The 18173-nt window shown below is 31.7% G+C and overlaps 1 long non-coding RNA gene and 1 pseudogene across 1 annotated transcript; both read left to right on the top strand.

Moving 5' to 3' along the window:
- Positions 1-1939: 1939 nt before the first annotated feature.
- Positions 1940-3968, top strand: LOC131171060 (uncharacterized). The gene is made up of 3 exons (XR_009141809.1): positions 1940-2472; positions 2922-2979; positions 3559-3968. It is a non-coding gene; the product is annotated as an uncharacterized LOC131171060 (long non-coding RNA).
- A 587-nt stretch (positions 3969-4555) lies between these two features.
- LOC110663657 (putative receptor protein kinase ZmPK1) lies at positions 4556-9659 on the top strand (annotated as a pseudogene).
- Positions 9660-18173: the final 8514 nt, after the last annotated feature.

Below are 18173 nucleotides of genomic sequence, written 5' to 3'. Positions count from 1 at the left end.
GATGCAGTAAGGTACAAAAGAGAGCCAATCATACCTCTATAAAGCTTTGTATCCACTTCTTTACCTTTTTCATCATTGTCAATTTTGATTGTTGAACTCATAGGAGTGCCCATGCTCTTCAAATCTTCCATTTTAAATTTCTTTAGCATATCCTTGATGTACTTTGATTGATTTATGAAGATGCCATCATTCATTTGCTTAATTTGAAGTCCAAGGAAGAATGTGAGCTCACCCATCATGCTCATTTCAAATTCATTTTGCATAATCTTAGAAAATTTCTTGCAAAGAGATTCGTTAGTAGCACCAAAAATTATATCATCAACATAAATTTGCACAATGAGCATATCATTATGATGCTTCTTAACAAAAAGTGTTGTATCCACTTTGCCTCTTTGAAAATCATTTTGTAAAAGGAATTTACTAAGCCTTTCATACCATGCTCTAGGAGCTTGCTTTAAACCATATAAAGCTTTAGTAAGTTTATAAACATGATTTGGATGCTCATGATTTTCAAAGCATGGAGGTTGTGCAACATACACTTCCTCATCAATATAACCATTTAAAAATGCACTCTTGACATCCATTTGATAAAGCATAAAATCCTTGTAACATGCAAAGGCACACAACATTCTAATAGCTTCAATTCTAGCAACCGGAGCAAAGGTTTCATCAAAATCAATCCCTTCCTCTTGGTTGTAGCCTTGAGCCACTAGTCTAGCTTTGTTTCTAACAACATTGCCTTTTTCATCCATTTTGTTTCTAAAAACCCATTTAGTACCAATAATTGAATGATCTTTTGGTTTAGGCACTAAATTCCAAACTTTATTTCTCTCAAATTGATTTAGTTCTTCTTGCATGGCAAGAATCCAACTTTCATCATTTTGAGCATCTTCAAAACATTTAGGTTCAATTTGTGAAACAAAAGCAACATTACCAAAATATCTTCTCAATTGTGCTCTAGTCATCATCCTTTGAGATGGATCATCAATAATGTCTTCTTGAGGATGATTTCTATGGAATTTCCATTCTTTAGGCAAATCTTCATGTTGAGGCTCATTTACTTGTAATTCTTCCAAATTTGGCATTTCTTCATTAATTTAATCTTCATTAGCATCATGGACATCTATTGTAGTATCTCCTTGAGTTTCTTCATCTTTGTCATCAATTTGTTCCATTTCTTGACTTGATATTATATTTTCTTTTTCAAAAACCTGCTCATTATTATTGTAACACCCCTAAGTTCGGTAGTGCGTTCTGCTGCTCCGGTGACCAGTGTTGTCCGGATAGCTAGGATGCCTAGAACTACACTTCAATATGAGTGGGGAGACATAAAATAATGAAATACAAGAAAAGAAAATACAAGAAAAACAAAGGAAAAATAATAGCAAAGAAATGTAGCCAAGTTAAGCGAGCCGAGAATCCTAGCGATGGGTGACCGTACTGGGAAGTCACGGCGTGGACCGTTGACTAGCCCTGGACTGCGGGGAACCCTGGAAAACATTTTTAGGACTTAAATAGACCCTTATTGAAGAATAAATATCATTAGAAAGATCAAAGAAAAATTAAATAATTAGTACAAAGAAAAGTGAGAAATCGAAAAACGGACAAAACCCGGTGTTACCGAAAAATCAGGAATGCAAAATTTTTCGGTCCCGAGGCAGAGTAAAAATTCAAAATTTTGTATCCTGAATCGAACCGACCGAATCGAACCGGACCGGATCGGACCGGTCGAATCGAACCGGCCCTTTTCCTTCTTCCTTTTTCTTCTCCCGCGCGCGATGGCTCTCTCCCTTTTCTCTCATGTTTCTCTCTCCTCTCACTGACCGGCCGACGCCGCCAACCCGGCCAGCGGCCAGTCGCCGCCCGACCAACCAATGCGGCGGCCGCGCCGAGCAATGGAAAAACGCGCATGAAAACACCCTGCTGGCCCGACTTCTCCGGCCAAATCCGGCCGATCCGGCCACCGATTGGACCGGGTCTTGTGTCCAAAATCATCTACTCGGCGAGAGCTTTCCATAGACACCAAGAACGCCGAAATCCATCGAGCGGATTGTCCGATTTTTGCTCGGGAAGATTTTAGCCCATTTCGACTTTTGGGCTAGATTTCTCGAAAACCGTGAATCCCACGAGAAAACCGAGGCCACCAGCACGCTCCATTCGTCGAGAGCTTCGCAACGACATAAATTTCGAATTTTTCCGACACCGTTTTTCGGTGGGTCCCACGGAACTTCGCAGTGTATTTTCGAGCATTAAATGAGCTTAGAAAATTCTGAAAAATTTATGTACTAACCCCCGTGTTATGGGCTTCGTGTAGGTATCATCGATTCTCGGAAATTCGACAGTTGACTGGGTCTGCAAATTTCGGGCCAGACAGACCCGTTACCGGAAAAGTCCCCGAATTGGACCGAGGTTTTGGCTAGCCCCCCATTGTCAGACGTCCCGAGCGCGTTCCCGAAGTCAGAATCGGCAAAGGTAAACCCGAACCTTGCTTTTTCGTAATTTTCTAGTGCTTAAATAGGATTAAAAATCCATAAAATATTCGTGGTAGCTTAGAAAATTACGATTCTTTTTGCAATAGCTTAGTAATATTGCTAAGGACCGCGGGGCAAAGTTTTATAATTTTTAGAGCTTGTTTGGGCAGTTTTTGTAAAAATGATCAATAATAAGGACTAAATTGAAATTTTGCGTATTGTGATGGATGATTGATTTGATGGGCCCAGGAGGGGCTGTGTGATATGATTGAACTGTGGATATATGGATTTTGAATATAGAAGTGTGTTTTGAGCCATTTTGCAGGTTGGGTAGGTCCTAGGTATAGGGGAGACTCTGCCGGATTTTCGGCACGACTTAGGACGTAATTGGTCTTTTTCTTTGTTTGTATTGAGTCAGATTGTATTAAATAAATGTAATATGATTGTCAGGTGAGCCGGGACAGCCTTCTTCCTCCGCCCAGCCGCCACAGTGATTGTCGTCAAGTCTGTGAGTAAAATATTAATTTTAATTGTAATTTCGATATTATTATATGTTCAGCATGCCCATGCATCACTTATATGCATATATTTATGTAGTTAAACTCTAGGCACGAATTATGTTGCATTCATAACTGTTAATGTGCCATGAATGTTGTTGTGGTAATTTGGAGCAGTGTGCGTGCGTTGGCGTGCGTGTGATGTGTGTGGACTATGGATAGGGCCAGGCGATCCACGGCTTGAGTAATTTCTTTGGGACCCGATCCTTCGAGGGGTAGTCACGGCTTGAGTAATTCGCTGGGACCCTCGATTTGGTTATTAAGTGGAAGTCCGAGCTTGAGTAATTCGCTGGCACCAGGTTGGATTTAAGAGAGCTGTATAGGGGATCAGCTCCCATATGTTATGATTGATACTACAGGGTGTGTGAGTGCTCCAAATTACCTTTTTGATGCTATGATGTGAATATGATGTTGATGTTGCATTTCACTCTACAGGGTGCATTAGTTACAGATAGTTATAGAGATTATGGTTAAAATTGATATTTTACTCTCTGAGTCGAACGCTCACTCCTGTTCAAAAATTTTTACAGGCCGCAGGAGGATATTTTATTCTGGGTTAACCTGCTTTTATACTTCGCAGGTTGTTTATCGATATTTGTGTAATTTTATTTACTCCTAGAATTTCCGCATGTGTTAGCAGTAATTATTTGAATTTGGTCTGTAATATTATTATCATGTTGGACCTGTAAACTTAATATTTTAAGTCTGTTTGATGGATTGGATGAGGGAGCTGAGCTCCCATTTATTATTATGTTGATGAGTATGTGGAGGGTGAGCTGAGCTCCCCAATGGATTGTTTATTGTGTTTACAGGTCGGGTGAGTCGAAAACTCCCCGTTGGAAAGTCCATTTTATGGCCGGACTCTGTCCGTTTGTTTTCTTGAATTTAGGCCCAATGGGCCTTAGAGTTGGGTTAATGAACAGTTAGGCTTACTACGGGCCTCGGGGGCTTTAGGCTGGCCCAGGTCCTAGTGCCGGTCCGGCCCATAGGTTGGGTCGTGACAATTTAATTTTATAATTATAAAAAAAATTAATGAAATAAAATTTAAATACAAATAGAATTAAAAATTTTAAATTTATATAAAATTTGAAATTAATTAAATAATAAAAAATAATATTATTATAAATAATAAAAATAAAAAGAATTTTTTGAAAAATTATAATATTATCATGATATTTTAAAAAATTTCAATGTACTCCTTTTTAATACATTTATATATTATTTTCTATGCGAGTATCCATCTGTCATAACCTCTTTATTCTTAGGATACTCCAAAGTCCAAACCAACAAGGGTTACAGCACAAAACAACAAATGTAAATATTTCCATTTTCCACATTGAGAGACAAACCCATGAACTTAAAAACCAGGACCAGGAGTCTTTGGTCAAGTTTGAATTTTCCATCTGGTCCTATAGATTTGGAAGGTGCCATCTTTGCATTCCTATTTATTAGTTTCATACCATTTTAATGCCCAACTTCAGGCTAACCCAGACCAACCTTTTTCCATTCCACATGATCAACTTCAATATGGATACCGTTTTTTTCATGATTGTATTATCTTTGATTATATTACCCATTTTTTCGTCTTCTGCAACTAATTCCGCTTTAAGAGGAGGTTCATTTCTCTCTGTGGAGAATCCAGAGGACTTTCTGACTTCAGCGGGGGGAGATTTCTCTGCTGGCTTTTACCCTGTTGGCGATAATGCTTATTGCTTTGCTATATGGTTCAGCAAGCCGTCTTGCAGTAAAAACTGCACTGTTGTTTGGATGGCAAACCTCGATTTCCCAGTTAATGGAAAACGCTCAGAGCTCTTGCTGCTAAAAACTGGTAATCTTATCTTAACAAATGCCGGTATGACCACTGCTTGGTCAACAGACACTACTTCACAATCCCCAGCAGTTTTGCATCTTCACGATACTGGTAATCTTGTTCTGCAGAATGTGGAGGATGATGCTATATGGCAAAGCTTTGATTCGCCTACGGATACCCTTCTTCCTTTGCAGCCACTTACCAATATATGCAGCTTGTCTCATCAAGAAGCCACACTAACTTTTCTTGTGGTTTCTACAAGCTACTTTTCAATGATAAAAATCTTCCTCGTCTTCTCTATGAGGGTCCTGAGGTTTCAAGTGCTTATTGGCCAGTCCCGTGGAATCAAGACTGGGAAGGAGGGAGGTCCCCATACAACAGTAGTAGACTTGCCTCGCTGGATTCATTGGGAAATTTTACTTCATCTGATAGTTTTTTTTTTTCGATCATCGGATTTTGGAGTAAGCCTCCAGCGAAGACTAGCACTCGATTCTGATCGCAATGCTCGACTATATAGCCGAGAAATGGGGAGCGCAACGTGGGCTGTTTCATGGCAAGCGAAAACTCAATTATGTGAGATCCATGGAATTTGCGGACCTAACAGTACATGCAACTACAATCCACTTTCTGGTAGCAACTTGTTCTTTGCAAAATTGATTAAATCAGCGCCTTTATGCAACTTCCAGTTTGCTTCTCCACAAGTGTCTTGAACTTTTTAAAGTTCTCAAATGTTTTCTGACTTGGATTGCAAACAATACACCCAGCTCATCCGGCTATAATCATTTGTAAATAACAAAAAATATCTACTCCCACCAAACAATTGTGTTTTCATGGGACCAACCAAGTCAGCATGCACAAGCTCAAGACAACTAGATGCCCTTCTAGACTTCCTTACAGGAAATGGTTTCTTACATTGTTTTCCATACACACACCCTTCACATACATCTAAAGACTCAATTTTAGGCAACCCAAAAAACATTTCCTTTTGACTCAACAATTTCAGACCTTTTACATTCAAATGCCCATATCGTAAATTTCATAATCTTGACTCACTAGTTTCTTTGACAATAAGTACATGGTTTTCAACACTAGAAATTTCAAGTGGGAATAATTTGTTTAGTGTCATGTGAACATCAACTATAATTTGATCTGATTTTTTATCTCTAATCACACAAGTCACATCATCAAACACAATAGAATATCCAGTAGCCATGAGTTTCCCAACACTCAATAAATTCTGTGACAAACTAGGAATGTAATAGACATCATAGAGAAGCTTTACATTACCATAATTGTTTTTTATTGCCACAGTACCTTTGCCTTCCACTTGAATCTTCTTGCTGTCTCCAAGTGTTACTTTTTGTTTGAAAGTGTCATCAAGCTCCTTGAATAGTGACCACACACCAGTCATGTGATTAGAGCATCCACTGTCCAGGAACCAAATGCTGTTGTCAATAATTTCTTCTTAATGAGACATGAAAAGCTTGAGCTTCTCCTCTTCTTGTTCTGCATAACTTGCTTGTTCTTTTTTTTTTCTTCCCCAGCAGTCAGCTTTTATATGCCCAAATTGCTTACAATAGTAGCATTGAACACCACTTTTGTTGCCTCCCTGCTGCTGTTTTTGATTTTGGTGCTCATCACCTTGTCCTCATCCTCTGCCATGACCACCTCTTCCACGAAATCCACCTCTGCCACGTCCTCTACTGCTTGCTTCTCTTTGCTCATTTTTCTGGTGTGATGCCTCCCCCCTCACATGAAAAGCCTTTTCTTCATTCTTCTCATCTAACCTGTTCAGTCTTGCCTCATGGGATTGCAGTGACCCCATCAATTCATCAAATGAGTAGGTAGCCAAGTCTTTGGATTCTTCTATAGCTACTACTGCATGATCAAACTTTGGAGTCAAACTTCGCAATATTTTTGCAACTATGGTTTGATCAGAAATCTTTTCTGCATAGGACCTCATTTGATTAACAATTGTAGCTACTATAGACAAAAACTCTTGCACTGATTATCCACTTTTCATATGCAAAATTTCAAAATCTCGACGAAAAGTTTGAAGTTTCACCGTGATTACCTTCGAGGAGCCTTGGAACACTGTCTGCAAAGTCATCCAAGCCTCTTTGGCAGTAGTTGCTGCTGCAATTTTTGAGAAAATTGACTCATGTACTGCTTGTTGAATGAAGAATAATGCTTTCGAGTCTTTCTTCTTGTTCTCTCTTAGCCTGGCCTCTTCATCTGGATCAGCAAATCCATTCTCAACCAAGTCCCACAGATCTTGAGACTTGAATAATGTCTTCATCTTGACACTCCAAAATTCATAGCTTTCACCTTTGAAAACTGGAATTGATGGCTGAGAAATGCTCACAACATTGCCGTTAGATGCCATGAATCTTTACGCCCAGTTACAAACGAACCAGGCTCTGATAGCACAAATGTTGGAAATCTGCAGTAAATACAAGAGGTTGCCACACAGGACTTTTATCAGATAGATGGTGACAAAAAAAAAATGCAGTAGGCTTGAGCTAATTTAGGAATTAAACAAAGCAACAGAAAAACAGAGGAATTATAGTAGAAAGACGAGATATAATTGACTGAAGTTGCTATTTTATTCACTTGCCAAAATGAAGCAAACAACAGGCCTGTAAATAGGCTTTACACAATAACAAATTAGTGAAAAAAGAGTAGCAAAATACTAGCATAATGTAGAAAATAAAGGAACAAAATTAACAATATCTAACTCAGTAAAAAAAACTAATATTTTGGTAACTGACTTTGAATCATTCTTCAACAGGGGACGCTTTCTGATAATCGAATTGCGGCAATCAAACTTCTTAATGTAGCTAACCAAGGAGAAGCAGAATTTCAAGCAGAAATCAGCACCACTGGGAAGCTTAATCACATAAACTTGATAGAAATATGGGGTTATTGTGCAGAAGGGAAGCACAGGCTTGTGGTGTACCAGTACATGGAACAAGGTTCCTTGACGAAAAATCTCTCTTCGAACGCTTTTGATTGGCAAAAGCGGTTTGGGATCGCACTAGGCACTGCAAGAGGACTTGCCTATATGCATGAAGAGTGCTTAGAGTGGGTCCTACACTGCGATGTAAAACCTCAAAATATACTACTAGACTCAGAGTACCAGCCAAAGGTATCGGATTTTGGCTTATCCAAGCTACTAAGCAGAGGTGATCTAAATCACTCAAGCTTCTCATAGACAAGAGTAACTAGAGGGTATATGGCTCCTGAGTAGGTTTTTAATCTGCCCATCACATCCAAGTAGATTTTTACAGTTATGGGGTAGTGGTGCTGGGGACGGTGACTGCAAAAAGTGCAGCAATAGGAAGTGATGGATTACAAACAAGTGGGGAGATAGAGCACAAAAGATTGGTTACACTGGTGAGGGACAAGAAGAATAGAGCTAAAGGAGTGACATCATGGATTGAAGAGATCATAGATCCTACGTTAGAAGGTAAATATGACCAAGCTAAGATGGAAGCTCTGGTTTCATTGGCCCTGCAATGTGTGGAGGAAGACAAAGATGCCAGGCCTACCATGAGTGATGCTTTTGCATCTTGAGAATGATCACTAATTAGGACGTTATTATATTAATGGGAAAAATTTATCTTGACTTTAAATTTAAGAAATAAATATATGGATTTTATTTATTTTATTGTGTTTTAAATTTATAATAAATTAAATGTAAATATAAATTTCATGTATTAATAATCTTACAAAAAGTTAACTATAATTGTTTTGGTTTCAGGGTTTATTTCTTTTTCCTATATCTTTTTTTCTCATAATAATAATAATAATAATTATTATTATTTGTTTATCAAAAAATAGAAATTGAAATTTCTTCTCTGCACTAAAATCGTATCACTATTTTTATTAAAGCCTTAAAAATTATTCACGGATCAAATATAATTGTATAATGTATTTAACACTCACCTATTTAATTTAATATAATATTCGTAGACAAATGTTTTCTAATAATAATAATTTAATTTGTGTACGTGTGAGACACGATTCTAGCACAAGTTACAAATCAAAAACAAATGGTTGGCATCAGTATATTCTCTCTTAATAATGCAATGATCCTAGCTAGAATTTCTGGCCTTATGAAATATTAATTGGTTACGATTAAATACCTAGAATTTCATTTAATGCAGTATTTTAAGTGTGCATAACATAAATGATTTCCAGTAGATTATACATGGCACCATGTTAGAAATAAAGACCCTCTCTAGCTAAAAAATAAAATCCGATCGAGACTATAAACAGATGGAGAAATCCATGAGGTGGCCTCCATAAAAACTGAGTTCAACAAAAACCTTTAATTTGCATATCACTATTTTACACACATATGTATAAGGGATTACCATCAAATCACCTTACTCAATTCAAACTTAATTAATATTCATATTATCTGAATTTATATTAAAGTAAATCAAAATTTATCCTCAATTATTTAAATTTATCAAAACTCGATTATTATTATTACTTGAATAATATCTAAATCTATTTAATTTTATATGTTTTAATTAATAATTTATATAAAAAAATATTTTTATTAATCATTTATATTTTAAAATTTAATAACTCCATAAAATATTTAAATTCTATTATTTAAAATATAAAACATATAAATATTATTGAAAAACATATATTTTATATTTAACTAATTATTTATATAAACAGTTTTAAATAATTAATACTTAACATGTAAAATCTGAATCCATCATGAATATTATTTCTCAAATTCGAATACATCACAAATTCAATTATATACTATCAAATTCTATCGTATTAGAATTTAATTAGATTGAATATCCAAAAATACTCAACTCATTACCATTCCTCTAAATATATTAACAGCCATAAGGGATTTTTAATTTTTTTTTTTAATTATGTTTCTTGATAGTGGGATTATTATTATTATTATTATTATTATTATTATTATTAAAACACGAATTCGAAATCTTTTAGTATTGAAAACAAATGTAGCATGTACTATTAAACTAAAGTTGATTGGTTATTATTATTAGATGGAGATTTTGATTTCATACTTTTTTTTTTCCTTGCATATGTTGAATTTTATTATTTTGTATTCAATTTCTTTCAAAAATTAAAATTTTGCCTTATGATATATATTTTTTATTTTCTGGATTTTATGAAGAATGACGCGTCTAATTAATCTTGAAAATAAGGAAACAGGGGTCTTTCCATGTCCGTCAAACAAAAATGTCGCAATACATCTTCTTTCCACAATTGGCAATTATATATTAACCTTTTCCTGTGACCATTTCAATCTATCTCAATATTCTCTTTCTACTATTTTATTTTGTTTATTGAATTTTATCACAAATTTTAAAACTTATTTAAAATAAATCTACCTAAAAAATAAGTTTCATTGTTTGTTAACACAGTTTGAATAGCAGAATTTTATTAAATTTTATATGATTCATGTTTCACATAATGCGTCCCTTATCAGTTTTGTAAAGAAGTATTAGGTGTTGTATATATGGATTTGCAAAACTCCCATTGTGAACTAACTTTTGAGTTGGAGTTAGGCAGATTCATATCATTTGATATTAAAGTCTCACTCCGTATGGGTCAGTGAGCCATGTACAAAGGTTTTTTAGAGTTCTTCGGGAGAGGTGGGAGTGAACGAGTCATGACCCTGATTGTTTCACAAAGACATTCAATTTAAAAGAGTCGGGAATGATGCATCCCACATAAATTCTGCATGGAGGTATTAGATGTTATATATATGGGTTTGCAAACCTGAACTAACTTTTAAGGTAGAGTTAAGCGAGTATAATATAAAAGATTTATCTAATAATTAAATGGTGTCATTACTAAATGTATAATAAACTTAAGTGCAATTATTAAGACATGTATTTGTGACAAACACAAGGCACCTTGATTGATATTAAATTTTTTTTTTTAACATTTAAGAAGAGTTAATAAATGATTAAACAAAAGATAACAGGAATATTATTTTAAAATTTATTAAATTTAATAAAAATAATTTTAGTTATAACTAATTTCTATAAATAATTTTGTAAAACTAAACATACAAATTTAATTAAATTTCATAAAATTTTATATTTTGAAATTCAACCAAACAAATTTTAACGAAGTTTTAGGCCTATGGTTTTTAACATATGAACTCATGTAAAATTACTAAGATTACTGGATTAATGTTCATTACTAGATTTTCTATTGATTTTTGGTATTTGTTTTATATGGTTGTACTTTACTGACCGTCAATTTTATCTGTTATAAACGTATAATATCTCCATTGAAACTATTGATTAACAAAAACTAAAATCCAAACTTTGAAATGTCAAATTTTGAAAATTTTTCAGCTTCCATTGATATAATTGTCCTAATATAATTTTGACCATTCTTCAAAGAAAATACTCCTTGACTGGGTTTTTCCTTCTTTGTTTTGGTTACCATGTTTCTGGGCTTGACTTTTGGGCCTACCGACTTTCTTCTGTGGTTGTATACTGGGCCCAGATTGCAATGGAATAACATTTGCAGTTCAAAAAACAAAAAAAAACACCCCCCAGCTGGGCCTGATTCTCCACCACAACTGTGTCTGACTGGTTTCGCGCTTATATCTGGGTTAGGCCTAAGGGCAAAACTCTTAACAAAGGTTTACTCCAGAATGTTTTGGGTCAATTTTCTGATTCGGGCGACAGAGGCCCATCTCTTTAATGTCGTGTATTCGACGTAGAATGATTCGCTTATGTTCTTCCTATTCCATGGCATGGGCGAGCCATTCAAAGTTATTATATTGAGCAAACTGAGCTCATTAGAGCTGCAAATTATTAGAATCGAGACAATGCCTCTTAAGTATGGCAATGGGCAAACAGCATGTGAATATTTAATTTGAATAAAATTAAAATTAACTTTAAAATCTAAGTTTAAAATCATAATACCAATTTATTTAAAACCTAAAAGGGAAAATAAAGGTCAGTCAATTGATTAGATATACGATGCTTTGTAGCAAATTAAAGGGCTTGTCTTTCTCTTGCTTGGTTTGCAGCTTTCAATTCCATTATAGTTTTTTTAAGTCTTCACATCCTAAGGGTTAGCCTGATGAGGTTTGGTGTTTACGCTTCCGACGCTTAAGCTTCGTGGAGACTAAGTCAGTCTCCAATGTTAATTCTCCTATCCATTCAAGTAGTGAAGAGAGGAAAGCGGAGGAACGAAGGAGAGTAATCAGTTTTCTCAATTTAGGAATTGATGAAACAACGTCGTTTATCTATTCAAGCGATCATATATATGTTTTTAGTTTTTAAGTAATTTTTTTTTTCCAATTTCTAAGTTTGATATCATGTAAATAAATTTGAGAAGTGATCATGTGCTATAATTTAAACAAATTTAAAAATTCATCTGAATAATTGAAATTTTTAAATTTTTTATTATTTTGAAAATTATAATAAATTAAGTTTAAGAATTTTTTTTTTATTAATAGTTATATTTAAAATTATGGTATTAATTTTATTTATAATAATTAAATAGAAATCTGCCATATTTAGAATTATGCTATAAATTATAATATAGGCAACTTATACTCATAAGAAATTAAATAAAATGGGAATATTAATATTATAATTATAAATAATTGAAATGAAAATCCATTGATAAAAGGGTAAGAATTAAGTAGATAACATATAAAGTGTTCATGAATTTTTGATAATTTTGATTGTCCACTTCATTTATATTTTTAGGTATATATTATAGATTATAGATTAAAGAGTTTGTTTAGTGAAAACGCAGTCGTTTCAAAAAACTAACCTCTCTCACAATTGTCATGTTTATAAATATATATATATAAAATAAGAAATATTAAAATTCAGTATTTGAAGCAAAAGCGATTTTAACTGGACTCCAGCTTACTACAGCAATGAAAGCTCGTAACTGTGTAGTTGAAACTAACTCTTACAGTCTTATTGCAACCAAAGAATTGTCCTTGGGAAATTAAAGCAACGATTGTAACCATCCAAGAATAAGCACGTTTGCTCACGCAAGTTAAGATAAAATGGATTAGTAGAAGAGCAAATGCAGCAGCCAATTGTCTAGAAAAACTTTGCTTTAAAAGTTCCTTTCCTTGTAGTTGGTTGATAGTCATCCCAGATGAGTTGTGCTCATTTTTGTAAAATGATATAATGCAATACATTTTTAGTGTAAGTGGATAGGTTTTCTCCTTTCGTTTTTCATTTTAGGGTAAAGTTTCTTTTCCTCATCGGCATGTGCGACCTCCTCTACCCCTCAAGGGTAAAGGGGTCTTATCTTCCTTCTCTGCCCAGGGGTGGTCTTCTCTCTCCCTTTTTTAGGTGGATTGTAGTTAATATTTTGGGGTTTCGCAAATCTGGGCTTCTAATAGATAGGGATTCTCATAAATCTGAGCAGATGGAATTGATGGCTACATGTGTGTGTCTTTTGGCTAACGGCCATGGAAGCTTTGATGATCTTGAGTTTTTCATGGCTCTGTATAAAGAGTTTTTTCTATGCCCTGGGTTATGGTTCAAGCAATGGTTCAGGTGAAAGGGGAAACCGAGGGTAAAAATGTTGGCTGTCCATTGCGGGATTGTAATTGCCCTCTCTGGCTACAAGAGACTGAGATGCCATCAGGGATCTCCTCCTTCTCTTTTTGTTTCTTCTCCCATGGGTCTTTTTCAATGTGCCATGGTTTTGAGCCTCAACAGATTGTGTGGTGCCTAACTTTGTTGCTATCTCTGCCGTAAATGGGGGCTATCAATGTTGATCGTTTGACGAAGGCGCAGAGATTTCGGGTGGGAGGTGACCCTCCATGCGGCGCTAGAGATTATTCTGCTTCGGGCTTGCGAGTTCGATTGCGACCCACCTAAGCCAGCTTTCTATTGGGTTTTAATTTTATGGGCTAGGGTGACTTGTTTAACTAGGTCTTTTTAAATCATATCTTATTATCAATATTTGGCCTCGAGGCCTATTATTTTCTGCCCTATTAGAGCCTCTCGCTGTAATGGGTTTTAGCCTTTAATGAATTACGACTATCTTTCAGAAAAAAAATAAATAAATAAATAATGCAATATATTGTTGCTATTAAAAAAATAATAATAATTTATTCACCTAGATATTCCACCAATTGTCTCTCTGATGTTTGATCTTCTTGGCTGTGGGCCTCAGGGCAAAATTCCGCAACAAAGCTTTTACTCGTCAATGCTTTGGGGTCAATTTTCTCATGTGGGCCATATTCTCTTTTTGTCGCTCTTGTTGATATTTTTTATCAATTGGCTTTTGTTGATGACTTTTGAAAGTGCAAGCAAAAAGTTCTAAAATATATTATTTCTTCTATAATTGAGCGTTTGTGATGTGTCATTTCCTTCGTTATAGTCCACTCGGAGCATAACGTCATTTTCTGGAAATTTATCCATACAATCATGTTATGCCTTGGCCACTCGCACATCACTACTGGGACCCATCACTTCCCTCGTAAATTTTAGAGTAATTCCTAAAATTTGATAAAATATATAATTTAATTTTTATATTTTTAAATTTCATAATTTAATTCATAAAATTTTATAAAATTTATAATTTAATCTTTTTATTTAACTTTCATCTAATTAACAATTAGTTATTATGAAAATGATCAAAATGACATTAATTTTATATATTTTCTAATGATATAATTTAGTCCTTGATATTTTATATTATAAAAAAATATTTTATAATAATTCTTTAATTTAAATTTTATAAATAAATAATCCCTTAATTTTATTTATTTCGTTTATAATATAAAATTATATTAACTAAATTATTTAAATTAAAAAATATTTAAAGTTAAGAGTATTTTATTTATTTCTGCTATAATTAATAATAAATAAAAAAACTAAATTATAAATTTTACAAATTTTATATACTAAATTATTTAATTTTAAAAATATATAAATTAATTATAAATTTTATCAAATTTAAAATTTAAATTAGAGTTTGCACTAAATCTTATTTTATTTTATTGATATTACATGGTACTACAACGGTCCTGTCTGGGTCGCTAGTAGACATGGCGGTCTGTCCAATGCAGACTGATTATGAGTTGAAATTAGTGAGTTTTATTTGGAAGAGAGAAATGGGCACTGAATTTGTTGGAGTTTTTTTTTGGCCGAATTTTCTATTTGACAATTAAATTTTATTTAAAAAAAATTTTGTCGACATTTTAAATTTTTAAAATATTTTATTAAATATTTTAATTTTAAATAAATTTTAATTTTTATAAAATAAAATTAAAATAATTTTTAATTTTAGTCAATAGACTATCATATTAGTATATTAAAAAGTATTTTAATTTCATTTTACAATAATTGAAGTCTATTATATAAAATTTATAAATTAAATAATGTGTATAAAAAAAAAAAAGTGTAATAAAATTTTTTTTTTAAAAAAAAAAAATAAAAAATGTTTTTTTTTTTTTTTTTTTTTGATTTCCATTCCCTTCCATTGAATCAACTTACTTTTTTTTTTTGATTTTATATATATTTAGATATAAAATTAAAAAAAAATATGAAAATATTGAATAAAAGCTGAACATTTATCACAATGTATGATATAATTATAATTTGAAAATACTATAATGAATGAAAAAACATACATAAATTTAGGAATAAGTTAGTTTTTTATTTACTCATAAATAAAATGTGTAGCTTTTTTTATTCAACAAATATATATAATTAATTTTTTTTATTACAAATGCATAGAAAAAGGAAGTTGAATTTAGATTTTCAAGTTATATATATAGTTACTACAAAGTTACACTCACAACTGCAAATATATGTAATTAAATTAATTACAAAGAGATAAAATCATTATATATAATTTCTTTGTCGAAAGGAAATAAAAGGCTTAAATTTAATTAATGGTTAATTAAGGGTACATTCGTTTACGTTTGCGTTTTTGGATTTTCGTTCTATATTTTACAAAAAAAAAAAAAAAAAAAAAGCAACATGTTTGGATAATGCGTTGCAGATTATGTTACTGTGCCAAATTACTATTAAAATATGTTTTTAATTTAAAAAATATATATGTTTAAAATTTAAGAATTTTATTTTTTCATTTAATTGCTATTTAAATTTAAAATTTTATAATTTTAAAGATTACTATAATAGTATTATTATTATTGAACCAAAACTTATAATATATTCAATAATTATTTATTTTACAGTACAAAAATTAAATTTAAAAATTTGCCATTTTTATATTATATAAAGTAAGAAATTAATCGCGGATTCAATAGATTTTTTTTATGAAGAGACGTCCATGGGTTGATAATATGGTAATTAGCTTAGTGGAAAATATCTGGACATTATCCGGACAAGTCCAAGCCGGCAACCATTTTGCATCTTCCTGCTAGTGACTTAATTATTATTATTACTCTTGTTATTATTATTTATTAAAAAAATAAAATTTAAATTTATCTATCACTTATTATATGAGTGATATATAATAAATTTTTATAAAATATATGTACTTTATTTTATATGTTTTATTAATTTTTTATTAATAAAATAATTAAATATGGAAATCAAATTTGTAATCTACCAAGCGCATAGAATTACATATTTTTTTTCCTTTGCTTTTAAGTTACATTAATCACTTGCAATAGGCTATCATTTTTTATGATGGACATCAATAAGCCATGTTCAACTCAATTCGGTTTTTCCTTTTCATTTGTTAGGAAAAAAAAACTAAAAATATTTAAATATTTTCATTCAATTTATAATCACTTTTCAGATATTTTGTTGACCCACTATGTACACACTGATATAAAATTTGAGATATTGAATTTCTAGATAAATATTATTGAGAGAAAAGTGAGATTAAAAAATTTTAATGTATTTACTGTAAATAGCATATGAAGCAAAAATAATAAATTTTACAATAATAGAAATTTGTTTTAAAAGAACACGAAATAAAAAATAAAAATCAATTTATTGTTTCAAAGAAAACAAAAACAAACAAAGAAACCACAATGATAACCAACACGCTCTAAATTGCGTAACCACAATGATAACCAACACGCTCTAGATTAATGTTCATTTAGCATTTTTCCCTTCACATAAAATATTTGTTTCACTGCTATATTTGAGGATAAATTTTAATTAAATTTAAAATGATTTAGATATTAAGGATATCAATCGAATATTAATTTAAATAAAATAATTTTTGTTGTTACAGTCATCTACAGTAGCATCTATCCCTTTGTGGAAATTCTCTCTCCGTGGAACACGAATACGATCTTTATAAAAGTAAGCTTCCTTAAATTTAAACTTAACTAATAATTTCAAATATTAAAATTTATTTAAAGTTTTAAAGTTATCTAAATTCATTTAATTTTATATATTTTTACTAAATAATTTATATAATTGTCTGTTTTTATTAATCATTTAGAATTTAAAATTTTAATATTTTAGTATAATATACAAAATTGTGTAAATGTTATTATAAAAATAAATCTTTTATATTGATTATAAATAGATTTAAAAAATAAATATTCAATATATACTATTTAAGCCCAACTCAATATAATTCAATTAAATTAAATACTTGAAAAGACTTAATTTGTCATCATCCTTGCGCCCATCTAGAAGTACTAAGGGTTCATGTTCTCTCTGGCGTTTTCAACGAAACTAATATTTTAGGAAAAATTAGGGAGTCGCTTAGAATTCTTCATGAACTCAAGTGGGGGGTGAGGTAAAATTATGTAGTGGGGTAGAATTCTTTTTGAGCTTTGAGAGTGGGTTGAAATTAAGAAAGATGATTCCATTACTTTTTCATTTTAATTGAATTTTGAGCTTTTAAATTTATAATTTAAAGATTATTTCAAAACACTAATTTTGTTTTTAAACTCCAAACACTAGCATGGGATACTTAATAAATACAATTTTAAATTATTTTTTAAAAGTTAATCATTAATAAAAAAAATTATTTGACCATATTGCTTTAGATTAAAATTTTTAATTAACAAAAAACCGTGATGAATAGTAATACGGTATTTTTAATAAAATAAAAATTTTAAATTTAAACTATAATTAATAAATATAGGCGAAACATGTAATTTTTTTTCTATAATAAATTTAAAATATAAATATATAAAATCTCTATAATTAATAGAAAAATCTCAACTTAGCAATAGAGATGGCAATAATTGAGTTTATGTGGGTATCAAATTTGATCGAATTTTAATAAAATGGATTTAAATTATGTATAATTGAATTTCAGACGGATTCGTATTTGGAGAATAATATAAGTTTACGTTAAATTAAAATTTTATGTGTTATGTAT

This window comes from Hevea brasiliensis, chromosome 12 (genome assembly GCF_030052815.1).
Source record: "Hevea brasiliensis isolate MT/VB/25A 57/8 chromosome 12, ASM3005281v1, whole genome shotgun sequence".
In the NCBI taxonomy this organism is placed as follows: Eukaryota; Viridiplantae; Streptophyta; class Magnoliopsida; order Malpighiales; family Euphorbiaceae; genus Hevea; species Hevea brasiliensis.
Note: the sequence above shows the minus strand (reverse complement) of the source record. Positions and strands in the feature narration are given on the sequence as shown.